The sequence below is a fragment of the Colobus angolensis genome, unplaced genomic scaffold, assembly GCF_000951035.1.
Source record: "Colobus angolensis palliatus isolate OR3802 unplaced genomic scaffold, Cang.pa_1.0 Scaffold212, whole genome shotgun sequence".
NCBI lineage: Eukaryota > Metazoa > Chordata > Mammalia > Primates > Cercopithecidae > Colobus > Colobus angolensis.
Window position 1 is genome coordinate 3452018 of NW_012115289.1, and position 10802 is coordinate 3462819.

The window sequence follows — 10802 nt, forward strand, 5'->3', positions numbered from 1 at the left end:
CTTTCCAAAATTAAAAAAATAAAAAAGTCTGTATTTGTTTTGATACTTCTTTTATTTTTCAATTTTTTGCAAAGCAACATAGCAACAATGGTGATTGTAAAGCTTGCCTGATGCTGTGATCACAACCGTCGTAAATATCATTTGCATATCGGTAAGAAAAACAAAACAGGAGATGAGTTCTTACACAAAAAGCAGATTCTAGAGATTTCATTCTGTCTGCATTTCTCCTTCCTCACAAGTTCTCCTTTAGCTTAGCTGACTGCAATCTTGTTTTCTTCCAAGAAGTGAAGAAACTGGTTTTGGGAATGCTGTCAGTAGCACCTGGTTTTTCTACATCTGCACTGATACCTGGTTGGGAGCCATCCATCTTAGAGTAGGCAAATCTGCTACTGCAGCATCAGGGCATTGGCAAACTTGTTCTGGAAGATGGGACAAGAATGCTGTGTCTTTTTTTTTTTTTTTTTTTTGAGACGGAGTCTCGCTCTATTGCCCAGGCTGGAGTGCAGTGGCCAGATCTCAGCTCACTGCAAGCTCCGCCTCCCGGGTTTACGCCATTCTCCTGCCTCAGCCTCCCGAGTAGCTGGGACTACAGGCGCCCGCCACCTCGCCCGGCTAGTTTTTTGTATTTTTTTAGTAGAGACGGGGTTTCACCGTGTTAGCCAGGATGGTCTCGATCTCCTGACCTCGTGATCCACCCGTCTCGGCCTCCCAAAGTGCTGGGATTACAGGCTTGAGCCACCGCGCCCGGCCGAATGCTGTGTCTTAATGGATGTGTTGGTTCAGTGAACCCCGAGGTGTGTCTTCAGGTTACCTTTGGTAGAAATGGCGTGGCCACAGATCTTACACTGGATTAATCTCTCCCCGCTGTGGGTGCAGTAATGCATCTTGAGGGAGCTCTGGCAGCTTAAGAATTGGTGGCAAATGAGACATTTGTTGGGGTTGATGGTCCTATTCCCTTGGAAGCCACCAGTCCTTGGGGAATTATGGTTTAGTCCCACCCTAGGATGTGTGAGTCCACCCTCAGTTTCTGGAGAAGGCCCAGGCTGCAAGTTGGTTGGCAGGGGGCCACCCTTGAGGTCCTTGGGGTTAGTCACCGAAGAGGGATTCTCAGGTAGCCCTACCAAGGAGGTTACAAGGACAGGTATGCTGTCTAGAAAGAGACTTGATTTATCTACAGGAAGGGGTCCAGAGAGTACATAGGGGATGCCATTGCTTGTTGCCACTTTGTCCTAGAGCTCAGCCGACAGCTGGGGTTTTGCTTTCACCTACGGATGTCAGCGAAAGTGCACCTTGAGGTCATTCTTGGTGGCGAAACGATAATCACAGACAGAGCACACGAAGGGTCTCTCTCCAGTGTGGGAGCGGAAGCAGATCTGTAAGGAGCTATCAGTCCCGAAAACCTTGCTACAGCACTTACACTTGGGCTTGGAGAGGACCGCCTCATCTTTGGGTTTGACCTCCTCCACGGAGATGTTCAGTGGCTTCCCCTTCCCTTGGATAGGTCTAGCGCCACAGAGGAGAAAGGGCCCTGGAAGAACACCGAGCCCGGGGCCTGAGGATGTAAAGCACTGGGGAGGCGGGACATGACGTTTGGGAGCACCCAGGTCCCATCCGGCTTCCGAACAAAGGGCGTCAGCCCTGGAGACAAGGAGCTGGCGGCAGAAGGCGTGTTGGCGTGAGGTAGCTTGGCTTGTTTCAGGATGTCCAGAGACAGACCCTGGCTTCCAGCTTTCTGGCTGCGCAAAACCACAGCTGCAGAAACGTGCTGGGACATGTGACTGCCCAAGGTCTTCAGGGTGTCGGCCCCGCCCCGCTGGAGTGCAGGCATCAGCGGCTCACGTGTTCACCGGGATGCGGATCTGCTCGGTGAGCTGGATCTGCTGTAGCTGCTTCTGCTGCTGCAGACACAGTATCGGCTCTAGGATGCTGTTGGCGCCAGGTACAGGAGCAGGCAGGGCATCTGCGCTCCGCTGATTCACCGCCACCTTGGTGCCGCGTAGCACCTGCAAGGACACGTCAGTGTTGGCCACTTTGCCTTTGGGTAAATATCTTATGTACTGGGGGGTGGGCGGCAGGGCTGTCTTTGTCTTTAGATACATCACAGATTCCGCACCAGCTTCTCCTTCATGTCCCCTGAGCTGCCCCCATTCTCCCTGTGACCATCCTCACTGCTTGGACTGGGTGGCTGGTGGCTCCGTACAGCTCCAGAGATGTCTTCTGAAGGCACTGGACCCTCGCCATCATTCATGATGAAGGCAGGTGGATTTTTAGTGCAATTTTTCTTATGTTCCAACAACTCAGAGGCGCTAAAGAACTTGCACAGCATTTCTCACAGACTTGCGTCTTCTCCCACCAAGCACCAAGCTCCCCCGCCGCCGGCGCCGTGGGGGCCACATCTACAAACTCCGGGGTCGGCTGCTGCGGCTGCTGCTCGCCCAGGTCCTCCTCCGAGGTGATCCGCTGGGGTTTCACCTGCTTGGGCCTCGACGTGGTGCGAGCAACCAGGCGCCAGGAGAGCCGCAGTTATTTGCTCTCTCTGCCACAAATTCCAGAGTTGGGAAATTTACCCATCTTCCCCGCTCATTTTCATTCTGACTTATCTGGACACTCCCTCTATCCCCAGGAGAATACTCTTCTGCACTGCCAAGAATATATTGTGATTTGAGAATCTTTCTTTAACAAAATTCACATCTTTATTAGCTTTCCATCATTGTACAAATCTTCCTGGCTATGGCTACCTTACCGCCCCTCCAGCCCCGCAAATCCAAAGTATAAATATTAGAAAAGTAAACCTGTAAATATGACAAAGATGTAAAATGGCCAGTTTTGTCATAAGTCAGTTCTTAACATTGAAAATCCTTCTGCCAGTGTCTTTTATTTTCTGCTATTATCTCAAATTGGTTTTTCACGAGAACCCAGCAGAATACAGAAGAAGAAAACTTAGATCCAAAGGACTCTCAACCAACAGTGGTGTTGGACACTATTTAGTTTTATCTATGGCTGGAAAAGGAGAGCTCATGTGGGTTTTCACAGCTTCCTTAAAAATGCAGGACTATGACTCCAAGCTCTCAAAATATCTGGAGGGAGAGCTGTGAGCATACTGGAGAATTCACTGAGAAATCTGGGCTTGAAGGAGAACAAATTATGGTTCCTTAAAAAGAATAGGAGTGGGCATCTGGGAACTGGTAGCTTTCTTTCTAAGAAAGAAATTGTTCTGCTTTTTGAGTAAGACAAGACAGAGCCATGGGTGAAATTCTATACATACTACTAAGAATGAAGTAAACATTTATTTCAGATATTCTATATAGTATTATATCTCTATAAGTATATTTATTGATTATCCTAAATCATATTATTCTAAACAGTCAGGGGTTTTAGCTAAAAAATAAGTCTTTTTAATTCTACATAGAATGAAAGACTAGAATTCCTTCTTAGGTAGTATCCCATTCCCACATGCCTTACAAGTTGGATCTCGGAAACATAATGCTCTTACCACCTCTTTGCTGATGCTAGAGACAATTGCAACTGCAGCTACTGAAAGGAAAATTTTAACTGTGAAGCATCGAAGTTGCCTGGAGCTTTGCAGCTCTGAAGCAGAATCTATTGTTTTGTTTTTGCTCTGTCCATTCCATTTGACTACATGTAGACAAAGTTTAAGAAGACAAAAAGTAGACAAAAGACAAACATTAACAAAGGAAAGTCCAGAAAGACCGTTCAAAACAAAGACTCTCTAGTTCCAAGTCCTTTCTATTTCTATATAAACTCGAGGCAATCCCTCACTAGTCTTTTATATTTCTGTCTTCTTGACTTGAATTAAAATGTGTCATGCTAAGAATCCAATTACTTCACCAGAGACAAAATTTCATTAGTCACCAAAGAGCAATAAAATGCTGCTGTGTTCAAGGAGGTTCAAACATGTTGTCATCATTGCGAACTCTGCAACAGTCTAGACTATGTAACCACTTGTTATCAGAAACCAGTCAGAGAAACTCCTGGAAGGAATAAATCCCTCATACGGCTTCAGTCCCACCTCAGCTCTCAACACCCTCACTCTCTCCACTCCAATCATTACTTTTATTTCAGTTCTTCAAATGCTGCAAGACTTCTCTTATGTCTGGGTCTTTGAATATGCAGTTGCTTTTGGATAGAATATTCTTCTACTTCTCACTCTTCTCACTTTATTCATTCCTCTTTCAGATCTCATATCAGTATCACTTCCCTCAGGGAGCCCTGCCTGGGTCCCTCTCACAGCATATCACCCAGCAGAGCACCACCGCATTAGTAATTCATTACTTAATGTGTATGGGCCTTGCTGGACTCTGCATTTCATGAAAGAAGGGCCTGTCTCTATTACCACCCTATCCCTGAAACATAGTAAAATTCCTGACACTCAGGGACACTCATAAAGATTTATTTAATAGATAAATTGACAGAACACTTAGATGTGCAACTAAGACTTAATCTAACATCAGATTAATTATGACTATTCTATATGGACTGATAGAGTCAAGAGTCAGCTAGTGACAAGAAGCAGGAAAACAGCTAAATTTCCACAACGCCAAAAGCAAGGAGACTCTTCAGCCCTTGAGGTCAAAAACCAAATATGAATTTGGAAAATTGTGCCTCTAAATCAACCAAGAAATAAAGTTGTTTAAAATGCAAGAAATGATCAACTGTAACTCAATTTAAGGAAAGTCCAAGAAGTTGTGTGTGAAGCACTTTTGGTTTGTTCTTGGTTCATTTTCTTTTTTGAAACTGAGTCTCACTCTGTCACCCAGGCTGGCTGGAGTGCAGTGGAGCAATCTTGGCTCACTGCAACCTCCATATCCTGGGTCCAAGCGATTCTCCTGCCTCAGCCTCCTAAGTAGCTGGGATTACAGGCACATGCCACCATGTCCAGTTAATCGTTTTGTATTTTTAGTAGAGACGGGGTTTCACCATGTTGGCCAGATAGTCTCCATCTCTTGACCTCGTGATCCGCCCACCTCGGCCTCCTGAAGTGCTGGTATTACAGGCGTGAGCCACCACGCCCAACCTCTTGGTTCATTTTCAAAACACCATGTGGGAGTCTTGGCATATTGAAGCAAACATGATAGATTAAAAGTAGAAAATGTGCATAAATATTAGATCAGAAAACAAAGGCAAGCAAGTCAAGCCTTTGGAAAAGGAGTTTTTAGAAGGACTAGAAGAGGACTCTAAGTGTTCAAAAGTGATCTAAAAGTGACCTGGAACAGGAATAAAATGAAATAAACGCAGCCTACTTTATTGATTATTCAGTACATGCTTTGCAAGGTGATAAACATTTTGTAGGCATTGCCTCTTTAGTCCTCAGAACCCCCTTGCAATAAGATAGGCACCATTGCACTCTCTCTTTATAAGCGAGGTAACAGGTTCTAAATGGTTAAGTAATTTTCCTACGCTTATAGAGATAGTGCGAAAACCCGTGTTCAAATCCATATTTCTGGAGCTAAAATTCTTAAACTCACTGCACTACAAATCACCCAAATCTAAGACTCCTGCATCCCGTTTCTTCTAAATCCAAATCAACATCTGCCCCCTCAGTGACACTTACAACCACCCTGCATTGCTTTCCCAAGTGTGCTGGTGAAAACACTCGGGAAGAGTTATTGTCTCCGGAGCAGCCACAGAGCATTCCACAAAGAAACGCAGAGAAGAACTCCAAAATCTGGTGAGCCAGTTCTGTGGGCACAGCCTGCTGTCGAGGCTCAGAATGAGAATACATTAGGAAAATATTTAGGTATTTTTTTTAATTTTGCACATGTGTCATTGTGTGTGAGTGTGCTTCTATGTGTGTTTGTGTACATATGTATAAGCCTAAATGCTCTGGAAGAATTCACACTAAACTCTAACAGTGGTGATTAATGGGAACAAGTATAGAATTAGAAACAGGAATGAAGAAGAAATGTTTCTTTTCAGGCTTCATACTTCTATCATATTCATAATTTTTACTAGGTAATTAAGTCATAATTTAATTTTCTTAAAAGGCATCTAACTCATGTTTCTGCTGGATAAGAGAATAATCTTACATTAATTGCAGCTATGACAGGTAACTCTCTCCTCTTACCCACCTGCAGTGCTGCACAGCTTCCTGATACTTTTCCAGGGGATACTCCCTTCCTTACTTCCGCTGGAGCAATTTCAGGAATTTTGCTTTTTTTCCTTTCTTCATGTACTAACTGCTACGATCAAAGCCACTAAGACCCCATTTAATTTGGCTGCAATAAACCTATTCTTAACCGCTCCCAGAATACTTCAGGGCACTATGATCTCTTTGGCCACAAAAATTTGGCTGTAACTAGGGCTCAAAGATATTCTGCCTTCAAATAAGCAGCCCATACCAGTGATAGCCGTGGGTTCTATCTAGTCCATTAAATTTCATGTCAACTCACCTGTAGGATTACACCTGAAATTATCTTGAATTTGTCTTGTCTTTCTCGTTTCCCGAATATCCAGGTTCTGTTTCCCCACATTATCATTTTATTAAATACACAATTAACACATGAATATGCTCTTTATAAAAGAGGAAAACCACACGGAAGTATATCAAAAAGGTAAGACCATCCCTTGACTTTTTCTCTAATTGCAAAGTTTGTCACTAAAAATTGTGTGCATCCTTCCAAATACATTCCAATGTGTTTGCAACATAATTACATAATATTGTTTTGTGACTTGCTTTTTTCATTCCTTCATTCCCAATATATTTCAGGTCTTTTCAAGTCAGCATATTTGACTCCGCTTAATTTCTTTTAATGGTTCCATGGTATTTATGTGATCATATCCTAATTAATTTAGGCTCTACTGTACTGATGTAAATCTGGAACATTTCCACATTTTAACTCTTACAAACAAGGCTGCAATGAACACCCTAATACATAGATCTATATATGAATTTTTAGTTTTTCTCAAGAATAGTTCTTAAAAATAAAATTATTTATTGTCAGTTTTGATAAATATACCGAACTGCCACCTAAAAATGTTCCACTATTGTTTCATTCTCTAGCTTTATGGATTTTTTATATCTGAAGTAAGGAGATAAGCCAAAAGAGTCCCCGCATTCCTTGTGAAGTATTATTCCTTTTCAAAATTACCTTAGCGCAATTCTCATTTAGTCAACTTTACGATCAGGCTTTCAAGTTCCACTAAATTTTTTTGTAAAGCAAGAAAAGAATGAAGAACTGAAGTTCTTGCTTCCTTGGGCTTGCACTCACTCTGTGTTCCACCCTGTAAGAGAAGCAGCCAGCACCCTGGAACGGCAGACCTCTGACCTGGTGGGCACCAAGGTCGGGAAGGCCAGCCTCATCCTCTTTACCTAATGTCATGCTCAGGGCAGCCTGGCCAAAGGGTTCTCTGGGTCCCAGCTTGGCTCTCTGGATCCCACCTTGCCTGTGGACTTCAGGTAAGAGTGACATCAAGAGTCTCAAAGAGCAAGACAGAATGGGAGAATGGGCTATGACATCAGCCTGTCCCTGTCATCTGTGCCAGCCTAGGGAAGTCACAGTTCCCTCCCTCATTGGTTGGTAATACTGGTTTCACGACTGTAACTGCAGAGGTTTGCTACAAGGACCAGAGAGTGTCACAAGGGTCTAGCAGAGTACCTGCAGCAAGTTAAGTGTACAGTGGTTTAAAAAAGACAGGGGGACTTGTTTTCACTCATTTTCCATTGACTCCTTCAGGAACCTAGAGTCCGTTGATTTCTCCTCTCCACTCCTCACCCCTCCGTACAACTCCTCTGTGAGAGCAAAGTTCACCCTGACAGCAGTTACCACTTGGTGTGAATGTATTAGGGGCAAGGGACTGTGAAGTCTGTGTCTCAGAAATGACCCAGGCAAGGGAACCTAAGCTCTTATCATCTTCTCCCAGCCACAGCCTCAGGCCTTGAACCCTCTACTGTCTTAAATTGTTCTCCTGTTGGACTGTTTTCCCCATCTTGCCCTGTGCCAGGTACCATGCAAAGCTTGGGGGATGCAGTGGAGACTCAATGTCCGCCCTGCCTTCAGGCAAGGGCAAGCATTCCCCTCTCCATTCTTTTGCACAAGCACATTAATGTGGCTGTGGTCCAGCATCTCTTTACAACATGTTTTTCTCTGCTGCCTGCCACCATCTCTAGCCAGGCTTCCCCCACCTCCCCTGCATGTCCTGCCTCTTTCACATACAGTTGTCATGCTGTGAAACTGTTAAAGGGCTTCTGCTAGCAAGCATCAAGGACACAGCCTTAACCTATCATGTCTTTAAATCAAATCAACATCAAGGACATCGTACTGAAGAGCCTTATGCCTTAGAATCACCCCCCTCGAGAAACTTTGCTGTTTGAAATCATATCAGGACCTGCGAAGCCAAAATAAACCAGCTTTAACCTAAGACAGATGGAATGCTGAGTGTGTTAAAGCAGCTCTGTCTTGGTCTAGGAGTCCATCAGTTTCCTTGTCACCACTTCTGTTAATCAGAACCATCTGTGCCTTCCTAGTAACACATATTAGCTCTGCTCAAGCATATCTGGGAGGAACCGTTCCCAAATGCAGGGCTCACTTGACTGGCAAGTTTAATAAATTGATGTTTGTTTTTCAGAACTCGGGTCTGTTATCTCATCAACGGTGCTTAATCTCAGTGTTTCCATGGACTGGAGTCCCTCAAGTCCTTCATGGTTGAAAGACCAAGATGAAATAACTGGACGTGCTACTAAGAGATTTTTCGGGTGAGGGAAGGCGGACCCAGACAAAGAGATGAAAGGAGGTTAGTGCAGAGTCTCCATGCTAGACTTGAACATGATACAGTTCTATTTCCAGTAAATTTGACCAACAATCCTCTCAAGCTCCCATCTCCTATGGGATGAGAAGCTCCTGAAATCATATCTTAGACTACCTCATAACTTTTCAGTCACATACTGTCATGAAGATAGATTTATTTCATTATTTAAGGCTCAACCCAGTTCTGTTTAAAACTTCAGGCTTGGCTAGAGATAGTGTCTGCAGTGGCTCACATCTGTGATACCAGTACTCTGGGAGGCCAAAGCAGGTGAATCACTTGAGGTCAGAAGTTCAAGACCAGCTTGGCCAACATGGTGAAACACTGTCTCTACTAAAAATACAAAAATTAGCTGGGCATGGTGGTGGGCACCTGTAATCCCAGCTACTCAGGAGACTGAGGCATGAGAATCGCTTAAACCCAGGAGGTGGAGGCTGCAGTGAGCTGAGATGGCACCATTGCACTCCAGCCTGGGTGACAAAGTGAGACTCCATTTCAAAAAAAAAAAGATCAGCCTTGTCTTTGAGTAAAAGCTATAAGGGTGTATAGTGGAGGAAGTGTATAGTGGAGAGTGTATAGTGGAGGAAGTATCTCTCATGAAGGGAGACATGGCACGTCCTTATCCCTCAGCTGACTCAAGATCATGGCTTCATGCTCTCCCTCCTACTTCCATGGTCAAGAATAAACTAAGGCCTGAATAGTTAAATTCAAGATCCTTGTTCTTTACCTGGCCTAAGTGCTTCCGGACTACATGCATTCTGTGAGAGGACGGGGAAAGGGAAAGATTTCATGCACATTTCATTTGTACATGTCTACTTTAAAGTGAACGCAGTTTCAAGAAAAACTCATGATTCACTGTAGATGTCGAAGAATTAACATTTTCTAGGTAAAAGTAATGCCACAAGCAATCATTTATGGGTATTTACCAATGTCCGTTAGGCAAACCTCTAACACATCAGATCCATTCTATTAGTAAATCTGTTTGATTCAACAAGGAAACTGTGTCCACATATGCTGAGTGTGCAACTGTTCATATCATTGTCTGCTTGTGATATTAAAAGCATAAAGCAAACCATGAGTTCAGCCTTACATATTATGTAAATAAGATTGGATTTATTCAGTGTGACTGAGGGTACTAAAAATAACATGGCATTTGTCACGGGAATCTGCAGGCAGGCAGCTCAGAATGTTCACTCACAAGTAAAGACACAACAATGAGACATGCACTAGTACCAATCCAAATCAGAAGTGTTCACTCATGAGAAATATTTCCATAACAAAAGAAAGAAAAGAACAGTAAGAAAATTTGACTTCTGCCTAACAAGCAATCCAAAAGCCCTGCTCAAAAGATGTTTAATAGTGGAATCTTTTTTATTCTGGTGGATTATTCAATTCTGAGCTAAAAGTACACCTTGAATGATTCATTAACAGCTATGAAGGACATGAATCTAGATTGACATAGAGATGAGTAAGGCAGACAGAATACGAACAGATATAGAAACACATACGCACACACCAGGATGTTGGGAAATGGGCCTGGGAGAGGCTGGAAGGCAGGGAAGATAGCACCAGACTGATTTCTTTTGAAGAATTATGGGGAAAAGGAAGCACTGTCGGAGTAAAAAGGAAAAAACCCTGCCACAGAGGCTACATTTGACTTTGGTTCTTGGTTCCCTTTACCCGCAGGTTGAGTCAGTGTGGAGCTTGCTAAAAACGTCAGGCTGCTGAGTGATCTCTTTCTTTAAGGTTTCTGTTGCCATGGGAACAGTCATCCTCTATTTTCTGAAAGGTGGTTAATAACTGGATTTGAGAGTAATCACATTCTGTCCCAAACTTGAATTCAGCTCACTTCTGTCTCTGATACTGCCACTGTGGGTGTTATTACTGAAAACTCAGAATATGTTGGGAACTAATACCAGAAAAAGACACTAGGTCTATTCCAAGAATTGATTCAGATTCATTGGTGTGGGTCTGTGAGGTATGACCACAAAATCATGATGCATGTGTTTGAGTGTGAGTGCGTGCTTCAGCAAACAAAC

General features: G+C 43.6%; 1 pseudogene; it reads right to left on the bottom strand.

Annotated features, from left to right (window-relative positions):
• Nucleotides 1-232: 232 nt before the first annotated feature.
• On the bottom strand, nucleotides 233-10535 carry LOC105512464 (annotated as a pseudogene).
• Between the last annotated feature and the right edge of the window lie 267 nt (nucleotides 10536-10802).